The sequence below is a fragment of the Triturus cristatus genome, chromosome 9 (assembly GCF_964204655.1).
Source record: "Triturus cristatus chromosome 9, aTriCri1.1, whole genome shotgun sequence".
NCBI lineage: Eukaryota > Metazoa > Chordata > Amphibia > Caudata > Salamandridae > Triturus > Triturus cristatus.
The window spans coordinates 649,304,323-649,320,886 of record NC_140592.1 but is presented as its reverse complement, the minus strand read 5'-3'; the positions used below and the strand labels follow the sequence as shown (position 1 = coordinate 649,320,886).

Here is a 16,564-nt window from a genome sequence, read left to right as displayed (position 1 = left end):
CCTCCACTGGCTATGCCTAGAGACCTGAAAATTGTGAACCTCAATGTTCGAGGCCTGAACCACCCCACGAAACGCACTGCGATCCTCTCCCTCCTCGAACAGTCTGACGGAGATATCTGTCTGCTTCAGGAGACTCATTTGCTTGCTAAAGATACTTCCCGCATGCGCTCCTGGCGCTTTCCGCGCCAATACTGGTCTTCCGGGGTGGCGAAAAAGAATAGGGTGGCCATTCTACTGGGGCTAAATTCGATGGCAAAGTGGTGTCTACCTTCTATGAGTCCAAGGGAAGGGTTCTGGCCCTTAGGATCCAGTGGGGGTCCACTATCCTCACTCTACTTAATATCTATGCACCCAATGCGCATCAAGAGGCCTTTTTTTCGCAGACATGTGAGGGAGGGTCTGGCTTCCCTGGACTCTGCACTGGTAGTGGGTGTGGACCTCAACTTAGTTATGGATAACGACTGGGAACGTTCTGGGCAGCGCTACACTCAGGCAGGAGCCCTCTCTACAGAGGGACAGCAATGGCTAGCAGAGAGCGGCATCCACGATGTTTGGCGCCTTCAGCATGCGGGCACGTGCGATTATACCCATTACTCTGCAGCACACAAATCATATGCATGCCTGGACATGTTCCTGGTTTCCAGTGCGCTTCTCCCTAGTTTGCATGACGCTCCCTCTCTGACTACGCACATATCTCTCTTTCCCTGCGTCCTGACGGCGTGGGACATGCTCTTGCTAGGTGGCGACTGCGCGTAGGCCTCTTACACTCCCCAGACATTGTAAAGGATGTACATACCAAGATATCAAACTATCTCTAACAAAATGATACCGGTGCGACTTCCCTGGCTACTGTTTGGGACACTCTCAAAGCGGCGATACGTGGAGAATTTTTGGCTATTTCCTCTGCCGATGCCCGTAGGCGTAGGGAAGCCCGCTCGGATCTTTAAAATGAGGTTGCAAAACTGGAAGCGATACATAAACGCACGGGAGCCCCGCGGGTGTGGCGGGCGATGGAGAAGAAGTGGTTGCTCCTAAAATGCCTAGACCTCGATAGTGCGGAATATGCCTTACTCCGCCTCCGACACAAGTTCTATTTGGGGGGTGACAGATTCGGGAAGATGTTTGCACAGAAATTACGTGTCAAAGCAGTAGCAGCGAACGTCCCCTTCCTTAAGCGCCCAACGGTTGAGGAAATCCACCTGGACTCCCAGACTGTCGAGGAGTTCCGATGCTTCTACCGCTCCCTATATAGTTTAGACGCTCCGAACACCCCTGACGCCTGGGACTACCTGGACTCTAGCAACTTCACCCATCGCCCAAAAGCAGAGGCAGATCCTCTGAAGAACGCCAGAGATTATCTCAGCCGTCTCTAGGCTGAAGCTGGATAAGTCACCCAGCCCGGGTGGCTACCCTGCCCTGTTTTACAAAACATGAATTGGCTCCCCTTCTAACCTGCCTGTTCAATTCCTTCCAAGACAATGGGGCGCTTACGGAAGCTATGTGTGAGGCGGCGATTTCTGTCATCCTTAAACCTAATAAGGACCCAGGACTCTGTAGTTCGTACCACCCGATTTCACTGCTTAACATTGAGGCGAAACTCTTCACGTGCATCCTTGCATCTCGGCTGAATCCCTTCATGGCTGGTTTCATCGATCCAGATCAGGCAGGATTCATTCCCACACATCAGGGAGGCGACAACACCAAGCGCCTTCTCCACCTCATCGATAGTGTTCACCGCTCTCAGGTGGGCGCTGTGCTATTCTCTGTCGATGCCGAGAAGGCGTTTGATTGGGTGTGCTGGGCATACTTTTTCGACGTCCTACGGAGTTTCGGATTTGGCCCCCGTTTCCTCAAATGAGTGCAGTGCATATATCATGTCCCATGGGCATTTGTCAGACTTAATGGAGTCTCCTCATCCCCCTTTGAGATTGCCCGGGGCACGAGACAAGGGTACCTCCTTTCACCCCTCTTATTTGCCCTTTACATGGAACCCCTTGCGCAGAAAATCCGTTATCACCCGGGCATCCAGGGCCTAAAGTTTGGAAGTGACGTCCACACGATAAACCTCTACGCAGACGATGTCATCTTGTCCCTTGCGCAGCCTCTTACCTTCTTTACCATGCTGGTTGAAGAACTAGAGTCCTTTGGCTGGCTCTCTGGCTTCAAGGTAAACCTTGGCAAGTCCCAGGTCCTTAATTAGTCCTTACCACAAATGCAGGTTGAGGCCCTAAAACAGTCTCTTCCCCTGCCCTGGTCCTGCGACCCCGTGCCCTATTTGGGCATCCTTCTGACCCCCTCGCTGCCACGCACGATGGAGCTGAACTACACAACTCTGGTGGCGTGGACACGGAAAGCACTGGATGAGTGGGCCAAACACAATTTGTCATGGTTTGGGTGCATCGCAGCGGTCAGGATGACGATTTTGCCCCGCATACTATACCTCTTCCAGACCCTCCCATTAACTTCGCCGCTTAAAGCCTTGCGAGCGTTACAGCCTTCTCTGAATAAAATTCATTTGGGGCAATAAGAAGGCACGCCTATCAGTGGCACAATTGTCGCGCCCCAAGGATGATGGAGGGGTGAAGCTGCCACTAGTCCACAAATATTTACAGGCTGCGCACCAGCGGTATGTGCTGGAATGGAATCGCCCGCTTTCAGAGAAGTACTGGACCTTTATGGACCAGACAGTAGCTGGCGCAAATGTCTGGCGCGAAATATGGCTTCCCCGCCGATTGCGCTCCTGGGGCCATTACTCCTTCCCGGGTAAGGCAGCTACCATGAGAGTGTGGGACGAGGTGGTACTTTCAAAGGGCCTCACTACCTTCCCCTCCCCGATGACTCCAATGGTGGACAACCCAGATTTTCCCCCGGGTAATAAGACTGCAGTTGCCCAGAGATGGAGGGAAGCTGGTTGCAAGCGCTTGGGCCATTTATTTGATCTCAAAGGCATTATCCCGTTGAAACGAGTTCGCCACGACCTTGACCTTCCTCGCTCTGATGAATTTTATTATTTGCAGCTCCAACACTGGGCTACCTCTAAGGCATACCTATCACATGTCTCTCATAAGCTTACCCCTTTCGAGCAATGGGTAGCAAATAAAAAAGATGACAAACATCTCATAGCAGAACTATATGTTCTCCTTACTCAGCGCCAGATAGGGAATCGCTCTCGCGGCCAACTTCGGTGGGAGGTAGAACTCGGACGGGCCCTCATGGATAAGGAATGGGACAACATCCATTACAGAGCACATCACACAGCATACAACACGGAAGGGACTGAATCCGCGTATAAGGTCGCATCTTATTTTACCCCGGCTGGGATACATCAATGGAACAAAAACCACAGTGAAGAATGCTGGCGAGGCTGCGGCTTGTAAGGCTCCCTTGCACATCTTTTGTGGCATTGCCCGAGGCTAGAGCGATTCTAGGAGTGGGTTCTAAATGACATTGATGAGGCATTTTGCACCGAGATACCTAGCTTCCCGGCTGACACCGTGCTGGGGCTATCAAACCCCCTCACCTTCTCATTGCGGTCCCTAAGCGGTAGGCACATGACGTTAGCTCTCCTTGCAGCGTGGCAGGCAATATTAGTGCATTGGGGCACTGCTACGGTTCTGGATCACTCAACGTGGTTCCACAGGCTCTGGATGACCGTGGCCATGAAGCGACTCTCACTGATCCAAAACCAGAAAGGCGAGAAATACGCCGAACTTTGGGCGGCTTTCATAGCATTGCTATCGAAAGATCTTCGTGAAGTCACTTGTCCCAAACTCCTACAAGTGCTACATTTAATACCCCCTACTACGGAATGAGTGGGGCCCCTGCTAGGTGAGTGGGAGAGACTGGGAGCGGGCGGGATGGGTTCTTGGGGTCACTATGTTGCTTTTGACATCTTGATACGGGTACCCCTTTGTTTTATTTTCTTTATCTTTTAGGGGTTGGTTTTTTATCTGGAATTAGTTTTTCTATTTGTTGTTCCCCTTTTCAGGTGAGCTCTCGTTTCTGGACCGGCATTGTCCTTTGAACATACATGCCGTTCCAACTTGCTAGCTTTGATTCTGTGCGTTGCCAGCCTCCGGGATGTCGGCTTTAACAAGGTAAACCATGTACACACTCAATGTATTGTCTTTAGCCGCCAGCCCCTCTGGTTGTAGGCAATTGGCTGTGTGCAAATGTCGAGTCACCTACCAAATACCTCAATAAACAGATTTGTTCCATAAAAAAAAGATAAAGATACAGAGTTCATTGGAAACACAGTCCCAGGGACTGTCTTTTTATATAAATCTTTTTATTAGCTTTTCACCAGAAACCATATGGCAATGAACTTACTTTGCAAATCAAATATCATACATCCAATCATAGCAGCACAGACCAAACTTCCCACACAGGTACTTTTCTCCCATGGCCAAATTCCCCACTGGAGCATGAGGACTAGTTAGGATTCCCCTGCCCACACAAATGTCCATAATGATTACGCATTGGCCCCCAGATCCTTAAGTATTTGGTAGTACAGTATTGTGGTCTATAAACTGCTTCTTCTGCAATGGAGCACTGGTCCATACCCCTAACCCAGCCCACCCTCGTTGGGACCTCTTTATCTCTCCACTTGTTTTTATTATATCTCACTTAGTAAATGAGCTCTCAGCAGTGCTCAATTGAGTGGCAGTCCTAAATGATGTGCATCAGTATGTCTTCAGTGTGGCAACACGTGAGTAGGCCTGGACAGAACCCACAGAGTTCTGCTACGTGGAATTCTGTGAAGTGACCCAAAAACTCTGCGCGAATCCACGGAATTCTGTGGGCGGACAGAGTGGCTAAATGTGCCCATTCGCCAGGGGCGGCTGGTGACATTTGAAAGTGGTGGGGCGTAAAAGTTTGGGATGAGAAGCATATTGCGATCGAACGCAGCAAGCGTCCCCGTCTATCATAATGGGGGTATATTGGGGGGGTGAGTTCTCCCCGTACGAAAATTCATTATAAGAGTGGGCAAATGGTGCACTTTTAAGTACATTTGAGAAAGCAAGAAGGTTAATAAGGCAACTGTGAAACTGTAGTTACGACATCAATAAGGTGCACTTTTAAGTACATTTGAGAAAGCAAGAAGGTTAATAAGGCAACTGTGAAACTGTAGTTACGACATCAATAAAGAGATTTCATATGATAATGATGTAGGTAGCTGCTTACTCATTATAGCCACAAAACTTCATAACAGAATTTGAGATAACAATGCAATGCCTGCTGCTGTGTGTCAGCTCATTGTAAGAGGCGCCGGCAACTGTATCCTCGGAGGTGTACACACTGCACACCCACATGGTTTAAACAGGATTTTGGCTACCGAGCGGAATCTCCGTGAAAAACCTACTCGCTCTTGAGGACGAAGAACTGAGTGAACTGACGTTAAAAAAAAGGCGCTAACTACATAACAAAGGAAAATAAAATTAACTATGGGTGGAGGCAAATGCAAAATGACGAGAAATTTGCCCACTTTTATAAAAAAGATGATGTATAAAATGGGCAAGAAGAAATTAAACTCAGTCTGTTTGGTTTTGAATAAAAACCAGTCATCCGTTTTTGAATTACACACTTCGGGGGTTTGAATCGAAGCAATTGCTGCAATACACCACCTAATGTTGACACTACGAGGTGTTTAGACTAGATGTCCTCCATGAAAACTACAACATTTGGTGGTGTATTATGGAGAAATACTTCACCAAATGACTTCGTTTTTCATGCACACACTCTGAGTAAAGCACGACTGGCAACAATGGCACACTTCATAATCTATCTTCCCTTTGGAATCGTTTTGATTACCTCATCCCCCAGTTAGCCACGTAGCACGTAGCAAGATTACTTGTGAATACCTCCCACTCGGATTATGCATGTAGAGTTAATCTGCTAACCTTCCAACTAACACAACGCAGTATTGTGTATTTATCCAAGCACGGACTTCAATAATGCAGTTTCGAACCAATTCCAGAGGCTTTGAGACAGGCTCTGTGCGTGAATTTCTAAAGCAGCCTTTGACTGATGTTATATACCGTAAGCATTTCTAGCCGCAAACTGTGCCCATAAATTGTTAATATGCCGCAGTTAAATTTATCATACACACATTACACAGTCCTTCGTTCTCCATACATTTTTAAATTGTTTGGCATTCATGTGAAAGATAGAGGGCATCTTTGCTATGATGTCAAGCATTATTTAAACTCATAATGACGACGAATTTCCTTTTCTGTGTTGTGTGATAGTTAGGGTCTTCAGGGGTGTAAAGCAGGCCCCTGCGGCCTCTGCTCTGACGAGGTGTGTAGACTAGAGTGCGTGTATGAAAAACTAATACATTTGGTGCTGGTGTATGGCCAGGCCTCGGCTTCTACTGACTGTACCCTTGCTCACATTTAACTGGTGTCATGCGGTCAGCACAGCAGCCCGTGGTAAAACACTAAATTAAGGCCTAATGTAGATTCTTCCCGCGCGCCTGACATCTCGGCAGAAATTAAGCCTTGAGCCCCAGAGAACCTGTGTGGAGGCAGAGTTACTCCGGAGTGTGCTTCAAGAAGAGTCCCTGATCTGTCATTCAGAAATAAAAAGAGCAGTTTAATTTTAGTCTCCACAGGACACAAAAGCCAGAGTACCTCCTTAAACTAACAGCTAGTATGTTAAGAGCACCATGCGGAGAGGATCCATCTCGACACGGATTCACAAAATGTCTCAGAGAACGATTATTCTGTTTAGCACGCCGTAGGTGCCCCACAAATAAACATCTCAGTTTGTTTTCAATTAACTGTGCTTGAACTGATAGCGAGGGAAAAAATAGACCGTTTTATTTAAGCTGTTCCGAATAAAGCTGACACAACAAAAGCCCAATGAACACTCGACCGGAAGAGTATATTATGGTTCCACATTATAGTCGTTCACTTACCTCGAAAGCTTGTGCCTGGTTAGGTTCCATCTCGTCTGGTCGGTGTCCCTCCTGGATAATAAACCGCCAACATGATACACGACGCACACCTGCTGCATTCTGATTATCCCGACCCCGAAATGAAATCGGAGCTGCCTAGACGAACTTTTCCACAGCCCACTCCCCCAGCTTCCAACATCCAATCAGGATGTTTAAACGGCAATACAAACATGAAGGCAGTCCTTCAGTTGTTGCCACCCACTTCACTACCTCGATGTAGACCAGCCCTGCCCCTAACAATTTATTTCAATGGCACTCTGCTGAAAACGCCTGGGCCACAGCATAAGCGCCCCATATCCAGGTTAACCATTCCGCTTCTACCGGCCACTCTTACCATGCTGACATCACTCTCTCCTCGTGTGTGCTTCAAGGGCGAGCGATAGCTGTCGCCCCAGCCAGCACATGCACACGAGGACATGTCTTGGCTTGCTCCTCAGTACTTTCATTATTAAAGCAAGTAAGCAACAGAATCTGTGTTACAGTTAACACGAAGCAGAGAGCACTTTATTTAAAGCTGCTTCGTGTTGTACATTAATTCTCTATTTTCTCTCGGATGCTAGGCAGGGCAACGCCCCTTTCGCCCGTTATAACCAGCCGCCATTGCCGTTCGCACTATGTTTTTGTCATTCTTGCACTAATAACTGTACACTAACAGCACCACAAGGTTCACATGGGCGCAGCCATTTTGTTTTCTGGTCTGTGCCTGGTTTTCAATCCACCCTTAATCTTTTCAATTTTCCACCACCTGACTCATCCACCTCTCATTTTCTTTTCTTATATCAGTGTGTGTCTTTGTGTTTGTGTATTTTAAATTGTTTTTTCTTATTTCTTCTCTTACTTTTTCACCACCCAGCATCATGGCAGAGCAGGATGAGAGAGGCGAGTGAGGGAGAGGCGGCACCAGTGTATCCGTTAGCCGCAAGCCTTGCGGTTATCAGCGCTGTCAAGTGGTGCAGCCCACGCCATTTTTTCAAAGGTGGAGATGGCAGCACCTATTTGTTTATGTGCAACCCCACCTCCCCTCCATGCTAGTAGCAGGTGGCAGGCCTGGAAGCGGGTATGCCCTGCAGGAGCTTTGGTTGTGTTGGGGGAGGGTGTGCCGGTATATGCGCCACAACACTCAAGTCCAGCGCACCCACCAGCAGTTGACACACCTCTGGGCCAGTATTGTAAACCACGGGCAGGACCAGCCCGGCCTGTTAGGCATTGAGATTGAGGCCTTAGTGAGTAATTAGTTTGTGTGTTTGTGTTCTACAATACTAAAACAAATATCAAATAGCATGCTGCTGACACACAGAGGTAAGTTAAGTTTACATTATGAAAATTATGTGATCCAGTTGCTAGTCAGGTACTCAATGCTTCCTAATAGTACTTGCCGGTGCTTGCTTGGGAAATTATTGAAGAAGAAGCCTTGTAGACTCCTCTGTCCTGTCACTAAGATAGTGATACTAGTGAGTTGTCATTCTCTGTGACTTTCTTTATGTAGCTTGTACAATCCTAATCAATCTCAAAGTGATGTGTAGTATGCATCTATACACTGAAAAAAGGGAGACTGAGTTGGCTCATCAAGGGGGTTGAGAAATGAGAATGATATGAGAATGAAAGATCATTTGCTTCAATGCATTAGTCCAGAATGTAGTTTAGGAAATATGGAATAGGGCTTACAATGATTAGGATGGTCAACTCGATAGACACTAGTACTATAGACAATCTGATTTAGAAAAGTACAATGTTACTGCGTTTGCCTGTCAAAATATCTTTGGGGAGATTAACTGTACTGCTAATCTATTTTTTGTATCTTTTTTATTTCGTACATCAGAACCTAAGTGCAAGAAGAGGGATAGTTCTGAGGCGGGTCATGGAGCCAGGGATGCCACCACCAATACCGCGGCTGATGTTTCTGCTGTTCCCAGCAAGTCCTGTCATTATTATTATTTCCTCAACTTTTAGCTCTGCCCCCTATTAGAATGATATAGATGTTACCTTTTTTATAATGTCTCTTTTTTTCAACTCCCCTATCGAATGTTTATTACATTCTTGTTATCCTTTTTGTAGCTGACTTCCTCCTGTCTGTACTAGTCTGTAGTTTTCTTATGCTTTCTCAGTAAACTTTCATTCTTCCCTATATATCTTGTTGTAGTGTAAGACTAGGAGAACAGATTTTTGGTACTTACTGTGAACATTGCAGGCCCAGGAAATCTAGCATTATTCCTCCTGCATTTTTGTTGAGCAGGTTTTAATTTTTCTCATGCTCAAACAGTTAGAACTAGAGAGTGGCCATGGTCATGGTTGACCCCCCCATCTTGTGCTATAAATTATTTATTGATGCAGTATATCAGCAGTTTCCATAACAGTGCAGCATGGCAGGAAAGTATGAGGTCCCATTGCATTTCCCAACCAACATTATATGTCCTTCATTGACTATTATTCCACCCCTTTAATGAACTTCAATGACTCAGATTCATCATAGATCTGCCCCTCCATTATGAAAAGTTTTTGGTTAGCTTGAATACCTGGGTTTTCTAACATTGTCAACAAACAAAATGCTCAAAGTAATTTTTTTGTTACAAGATACTGCTAACTGAACTGTAGTGATCTTTGCAGTTGTATTTTATAAAAAAATAAAATAAGGGGAGAAGTATCTGGCATCTAAAAATGTGTACTATTTTTTTTAGCCGCAGAGACCACCAGTCCACCGGGGACCAGCGCCAGTTCTGCAGGCACAGAGGTGGTTGGAGGGGGAGACACAGCGGCGGCAGGGACGAGTGGTGGTAAGTCACATTGCTTGCTTTTGACAATTACTTTTAAACTCACTGCAAGGGTGTCGTGATTCATGGACCCTCCTGCTTTAGCAGCTACAGCGGTGGTTGAGTTCTTATGGCTCTTCTATCTGCAACACAGGCAAAAGCTCATAATAAATACTAAAAGCATTTGCAATGCAATCGTCTCACCTTTGGGACGTTCTATGTATTTAGCTATGCAGCACATTAGCCTGGGTGCTGAAACATCCAGTGTTCTTCAACATGGAGGGAAAGTAAGCACCAAACTGCGTGCCACGTCAGGTATGGGAACATATGGGGACATGGGGAAATGGTATATTCCAAAGCTTTTCTTTTGATATCAGGGCCTTCAGTGGTCACATCACTGAAAATATAAGATTTGAAAAAAATATTATTGTCTATGGGTGCTTGTGGAGGACAATTTCTATGGACTGGAATCTAGAGCATACTAAAGTGATTCTGGTATTTTACTGAGCTCTGCTGGCCGTTTTCCACCAAGAAAGTTAAATAGAGGCAGTTGCCAGAAAAATAAAAAAATGAAAGTCCCTAAGTACAAAGCAATTATGGTAGTTTACTGACCTCTACTGGTCGTTTTCTATCAAGACAATTAAATAGAGGTAGTTGAACAGAAAGAAAAGTCCCTTAGCGGAAGCAGACAAGTCCTAGGGCTGATCTCTGAAGCCCAAAAAGTACATAAACATATAAGTATATACTAAAGTATATACAAGAGGTCTCAAATGCTCGCCCTAAAATGATGGGTTGATGGAAAAGGGGAAGAAGAATGGAAGGTTAAGAAAGAATGAGTGAAATAGTGTGTGAGTGAAAGGATGCGTTGGTGTATAAATGTGGATGAATGGGTCAAAGGATAGCTGAAAGGGTGGATACTGAATGGATGGATATATGGATGGATGGACTGGAGATTTTGGTAAAAGACTGGATGAGAGAAAGTAAAGCTCAAATGGTGGGTATCAAAGGGTGAACAGAACAATGAAATGATGAATGGCTGATTGATTAGATGAAGAAATAAGGGAGCTCTTCTGGAGAGGTGCATGCTCACCTACTTCGCCTGCTTGGTTTTCAAAGCCATGGTTCAAAGTGGGGGGTATTTTTTTCTGTCTACTCCCTTGACCCACTGTATTTGTTGAGTAAGGAAGATATGTATCACACCCATTAACATTCCTCACCTCCTTCCCTGTCCATGGTTCACTATGTCACTGCAGTGTTGACTGTGCCCACCGAGGGCAGAGCAAGCACAAGCAAAGAAATTCCGATTGCTGCAGCAAGCCGGGATACACTTGCCAACCCCCGAAGATGCCACAAACGAGTGTCTTTTAAGGTACTATTGACCTAATCCTCACAGTGGGCTAATATTAACCCAACTGACAAGTGCAATACAAATCGTATTTGCACAGATACACTTTCTCTGGTCCTGAAGAAAGCCCCCTAGACCCGGCTGGGCAAACGGGGCTGAAACATGTCGAACGTATAAATGGACTTCTTAGTGTGTTAGACATAGTAACACGGTCTAAAATCACACGCTCACCATTTTAATTTCTTTAAACTCCCACTCACCAATAAATATTTACACTCAAGGGAGGATTTTTGAAGAATTTTTATTTCACTTCAAGCATTTTTTATCTAACAAACCCTATGACTATGCTGCCATGCTACGCATAGGCGGAGAACCAAAATATACCGCCCCTTTCCATTTCCAGCTACGTACGTGTATGAAGGTTTTTTAAGAAGGAACCACTAACTAACAAACCCTGGTATAGTGGTTACAAGTGATCCATACCCCTATTGATTTTTCTGCATTACGTTTGGAAGTTGAATGGATCATCGCTTCCCTTCTCTCTCCCTCCCCTCTACATGATTGAAACCAACTTCAATCCAGCCAGACATGTGCCTAAAACAGTGGGGCTGCATAAGTCAGTCAGACACAAACAAACAAAGTACATAATGTTCCCCTAGCTATATCCATTGTTTTTGGCAAAGCAGTTCAACAATAAAACGTTGTATGGTGGCCTACTCAGTCAGGGAAGTAGAGTTCGTCCTCAAACTCTGATGCTTTGCCCAGACGTCGGTCAGGTAAAGCACTCTGAACGGAGTCTGGCTAATCACCCTAAACCTCCTCCCGTGGTATTTCAGGAATGGTGTAATTCTGTGGTATAAAGTGCTGGTTCATTTTGATCATGGTCAACCTCTCCATGTTTTGAAGCAAGGCACTGGTCCTTCTCACTGTGACAACTGTACCGGCTGCACTGAACAAACGCTCAGCAAATACTGGCTACCAGACAAGCTAGATACTTTATTTGCAGCCTGCTGAGCATGGGCCAATGGCGCATCTTGCCATTCCAATACACAAATGGGTTTTGATCCACATAGACCTCTTCTGGGTTATCTCGATACTCCTGGAACATCCTCTCAGTGGTCATTGGTGCTGCCATTTGCTTGACCTCTTTTGCCTTCGCCTGGGCACCGAATTTAACCCCTGCCACTTGATACCAAGCCAATGCAGAGGTTGGGCAGATTCTTGTGTTCCCGTTGTTCTTGTTGTTGCCGGTGTTCTTGATGGTGGAGTTGACTGCTGTGAAACAATAGGACTGCCCTCACTGGAAGTTGAAGGCAGCACCCCAGAACTTCTTTCTGGGAGTGGGACTCTAATTTCAAGTCACTCTTTTTCCAAGACTCTGGCTTGCTCAACATCCACATCTTGTATTGTAAAACATCCCCTTCTGAAAAAGGGATAAAAGTGGCTAGGTTTGTTTTGTACTGTGGATAAGGTATTGTGGCACAGATGTACTCTTTGGCAGACACAGTGTCTTTTTGCAGCCTTGTAATATCAGCCAAGCAAAGGATTAAGCCCTCAGCCAACTTGTGCATCTTGTTTTTGTTCCCACCTGCGAGTGTGAATCTATCAGACACCTTTTTTAAATGATCCTGTAGCAGATGCAACAACGGAATTGTTTGGCCCATCATACTGTCCTCCTTGCTGACTTCCAGTGTGAAAATCTCAAAGGGAAGTAGCATCTCTATCAGGCATTTGACTGGGCCCCATTTATCCACCTCAATGACTATGCTTTTCCCAATTGCATCCCCTCTTTGCATGACAGACTTATTGATCGGTATGTACTGCTTAAACAGATGTTGCAACGTGTTTGCACATCCTGTATGAGGGCTTCAACTGGCGCGCTGAATGATCCTCACCTGCTTTCAGGTTTTAAAAGAATGACTGAAATGAGTTCAGATTCTTCTTCTGGTGGTCAGTAAGTTGCTGACTAGGTCTTCTTTTTTGAGAAAGTCTTACACACTGATGGTGATGCAATGTGCTAAACACAGGACTCAGAAATATTTACCATCTGCCATGGTCTTCAATATATTACTGAACAATTGAATGTAAGTTAGCGCACACCGAGTGTAAACATGAAGTCACATTTCGTACAAGTAAACAAATGAGGCATGCAACTCAGAGTCGAGGAAGCCCACCTCGCAACTAAAACAGCAAACTGCTGGTGAACAGACACCAGTATACTGAGTGCACTGCTATTGTGAGAAACAATTATAATATTTTTTCCGTTTAGAGAAAATCAACGTGAGTTTGAAACTTTGAAACAGCAATCTAATAGTCAATAAACACAAAGCTTGTGGCAGAATGACTGTATTTGTAAGTCAAACACACAACAACAATTCAATTAAACATAGCATCAATATGCGAATTGCAAAGGAAAAGAAACCACATTGATACAATCAGTGACGGACTGCACAAAGGCAGTGAACTTAATCGTCAGTTCTTAAAGCAAACAAGCCCAATGCATTTCGGGATGGTTCACATCCCTTCTTCAGGGGAAACTGTGGGAAAAAAGGAGATAACATTGGAATCTAATGCATTACAAAAAAACTCAAAGTTCTCGTACTAGAACAATAACAAGATGCATCGTATCAAGGCACAGGAAATGAAGAACTAGTCTAGATCAGGCAAAAGCAATTCACCAGAAACATCGTAAAGAAATTAGAAGTGATGGCAAGCTTGAGATAGAAACAAACAGGTCCAAAGTGTTTATAAACTGAACAATGTGTGCAAAGTACCCCAAAGGTTGCCAAAATGAAAATGTGACGAGAAAAAATGGTGAAGGAGTCTCCCATGGAGTTAAACAGAGTGAGAAGATATAAAGAATAAGAAGTTCTTACTGATTCAGAAAAGACGATGTTACTCGATACGGGGTTAACAGGGATGGCAGCAGGTGGGAAACATGTACGTCGAAGCGCTGTGTAAAAGAGAGAAAATCTGAGAACAAAGGCCAACTGGATAATGAGCTAGGTGCTAAACAGAAAACAGAGCAAAACTTACTAGATGGTAACGTGCTTAAGTGCCGCAAAACAAAGTTGAACCCAATGAATGCCCGAAGGCGTGGATGATTGAATACGCTGACGGACTGTGAAATAAACAAAGAAAATCTGAAATTCAAGCAGGGTGGAGCGTGAAACGCTGATGCTGCGGATTGCACAGAATGCTGAAAGAGAGAGGCAAGAAACTTACCACTGGGACGTATGGTGTAGGACGAGACAGCAACACAGGCTGGGAACCTCCGGATAAGAAAGTGATACGGGCAAACGGAGCCAGGAAGTTAAATGGACAACTACGTGAGCACGTACAGACGAGCCTGATGGTAATAGAAAGAGGACTGCGGTGTGGGCTGCGGGCCGACAAGAAAACTGAACTCTAATGTGCTACACAGGTGGAAAGAAGTCATGTGTATATGGTTCAAAATAACAATAGGCAAAATGTAAAACAATTAAACCGCTTGGAAAAAAGTGGATGTAGCGCAACGAGGTGAGAATGGAAAACCAAGAGTGGAGCGCTGATAGGGGATCGGAAACAGGCATGGATAATGATGAGAGGTGGAGGGTGTCGAAGAAATTGTAGAATTGTAATGAGGTGCTAAAATGTGAGAAAAAAGGAAAAGATAATGAGAAAGCAGTGATACGAGCAGTGACGGATGTAGAGAGATAAACTACCAATCCAATGTGAGACAGGGTGAATGATAACTGGCAATGCAGAGTGCACTGCAGAAGAAAATGAATGAAAGATAGAAATCATGATTTTTAAAATAAATTAATAAGAACAGTGCTGAATTGCTCAGTCTGAAACAGACGTACAATCTACGGACAATGGGTACAAATAACACGCGTGACATAAAAATGAAACCAGAATGGCAACAGTTCTGAATAACGCAGTCTGAGCCGGACGTGCAAACTCCGGGGAAGAAAGACAAAATGACACAAGTACATGTTATAAAAAGCATTGCATTTCTAATTTGTCATTTAGTCCGAAGGGTGACAAGGTCTGTAAGTACTTGGTCCACCAAACTTCTCTCTGTGAGAGTAACCTTTCTGAGTTAATCTGGGTGTTGCGAGGCATCATTTCAAGTATGGTGAATCTTAATTGTGCGATAGTGTGGTGATGTTCTGACCAATGTACAGACAAGGGAGATTTGAGACTGTTAGTGCGGATAGAACTTTTATGTTCTGAAATCCTAACTTTGACTTTGCGGGAAGTTTTGCCAACATACATTGAGCCGCAGGGACATTTGATGGTGTAAATAACATTAGTGCTGTCACAGGTGCCAGTGTATCTGAGTTTGATGACTTTACCTGAACGTGGGTGGTGAATGGCATTGCCAGTGATAACTTTATGGCAATTGACGCAATTGGAACACTTCTACATGCCTTTGAACTCGTCATGGTCAACTGTGGGTGTAGCTGACAGTATGTCTTTGATATTTTTACTGCGAGTGAATGCGAAAATTGGTTCAGAGGAGAATAGACCGTTGAAATCTGGTTCCTGTTTGAGAACTTCCCATCTGTTTTTGATGATCTGACGGATGCGCCGTGAACTCGTGGAAAATGTGGAAACAAATACATGGCGATTCTGAGGATTTTTCTCTGAAGGAGTGAGGAGTTCTGTACGCGTTTTTGTGGAAGTTCTGGATATGGCTGTCTCAAGGACTGTTTTAGGATAACCACGCTCTTTGAATTTCGTAACTTGTTTTTGAAGTGATGAATCCAGAAGTTGACTGTCAGAAACGATTCTCTTGATCCTGATCAACTGGGAGTACGGAAGATTGCGAATGAGTGACGGAGGGTGAAAACTGGAGTGAAGTAGAAGGTTATTTCTGTCCGTGGGTTTAGAATAGACTGACGTTGCTAGAGAGTTGGATTGTTTCATGATCAGTACATCCAAAAAAGACAATTGTTCTGTGCTGATGTTGTATGTGAACTGGATGCGTGGGTTTTTTTGATTTAGTTTACTAATTTGTTGGACCAGTAAAGCTTCAGAATTCTTCCAAATCAAAAAAATATCGTCAATGAACCTTGCATAAAATGCAAGGTTGTCACTCCAGATGCTGTCAGAAAAAATGTGATCATGTTCGAACTTTGCCATGAACGTGTTGGCATAGGCAGGAGCGCCGGAAAAACCCATAGACGTGCCGCTTATCTGTAGGTAGAAATCATTGTTCCACTGTAAATAACTGTGTTGGAGACAGAAAGTGAGGAGCTCCAAGATGAAAACTTTGTCTATGGCAGTTTCTGGTAACTGGAATAATGCCCATTCGCTGGCTTCCAAGCCTTCAGACAGTGGAATCGATGTGTATAGGGATGTCACATCGATCGAACAAAGAACCCATGATTCTGAAAAATTGTGGACTTGATTGAGAATCCCTATACACATCGATTCCACTGTCTGAAGGCTTGGAAGCCAGCGAATGGGCATTATTCCAGTTACCAGAAACTGCCATAGACAAAGTTTTCATCTTGGAGCTCCTCA

At 44.9% G+C, this 16,564-nt stretch overlaps 1 long non-coding RNA gene across 1 annotated transcript in view; it reads right to left on the bottom strand.

Annotated features, from left to right (window-relative positions):
* Positions 1-7,023, bottom strand: part of LOC146798438 (uncharacterized) — a 58,788-nt gene extending 51,765 nt beyond the window's left edge. Inside the window, exon 1 of the long non-coding RNA XR_014969161.1 lies at positions 6,920-7,023. This is a non-coding gene — a long non-coding RNA (uncharacterized LOC146798438). The remainder of the gene's footprint in view (positions 1-6,919) is intronic.
* Between the last annotated feature and the right edge of the window lie 9,541 nt (positions 7,024-16,564).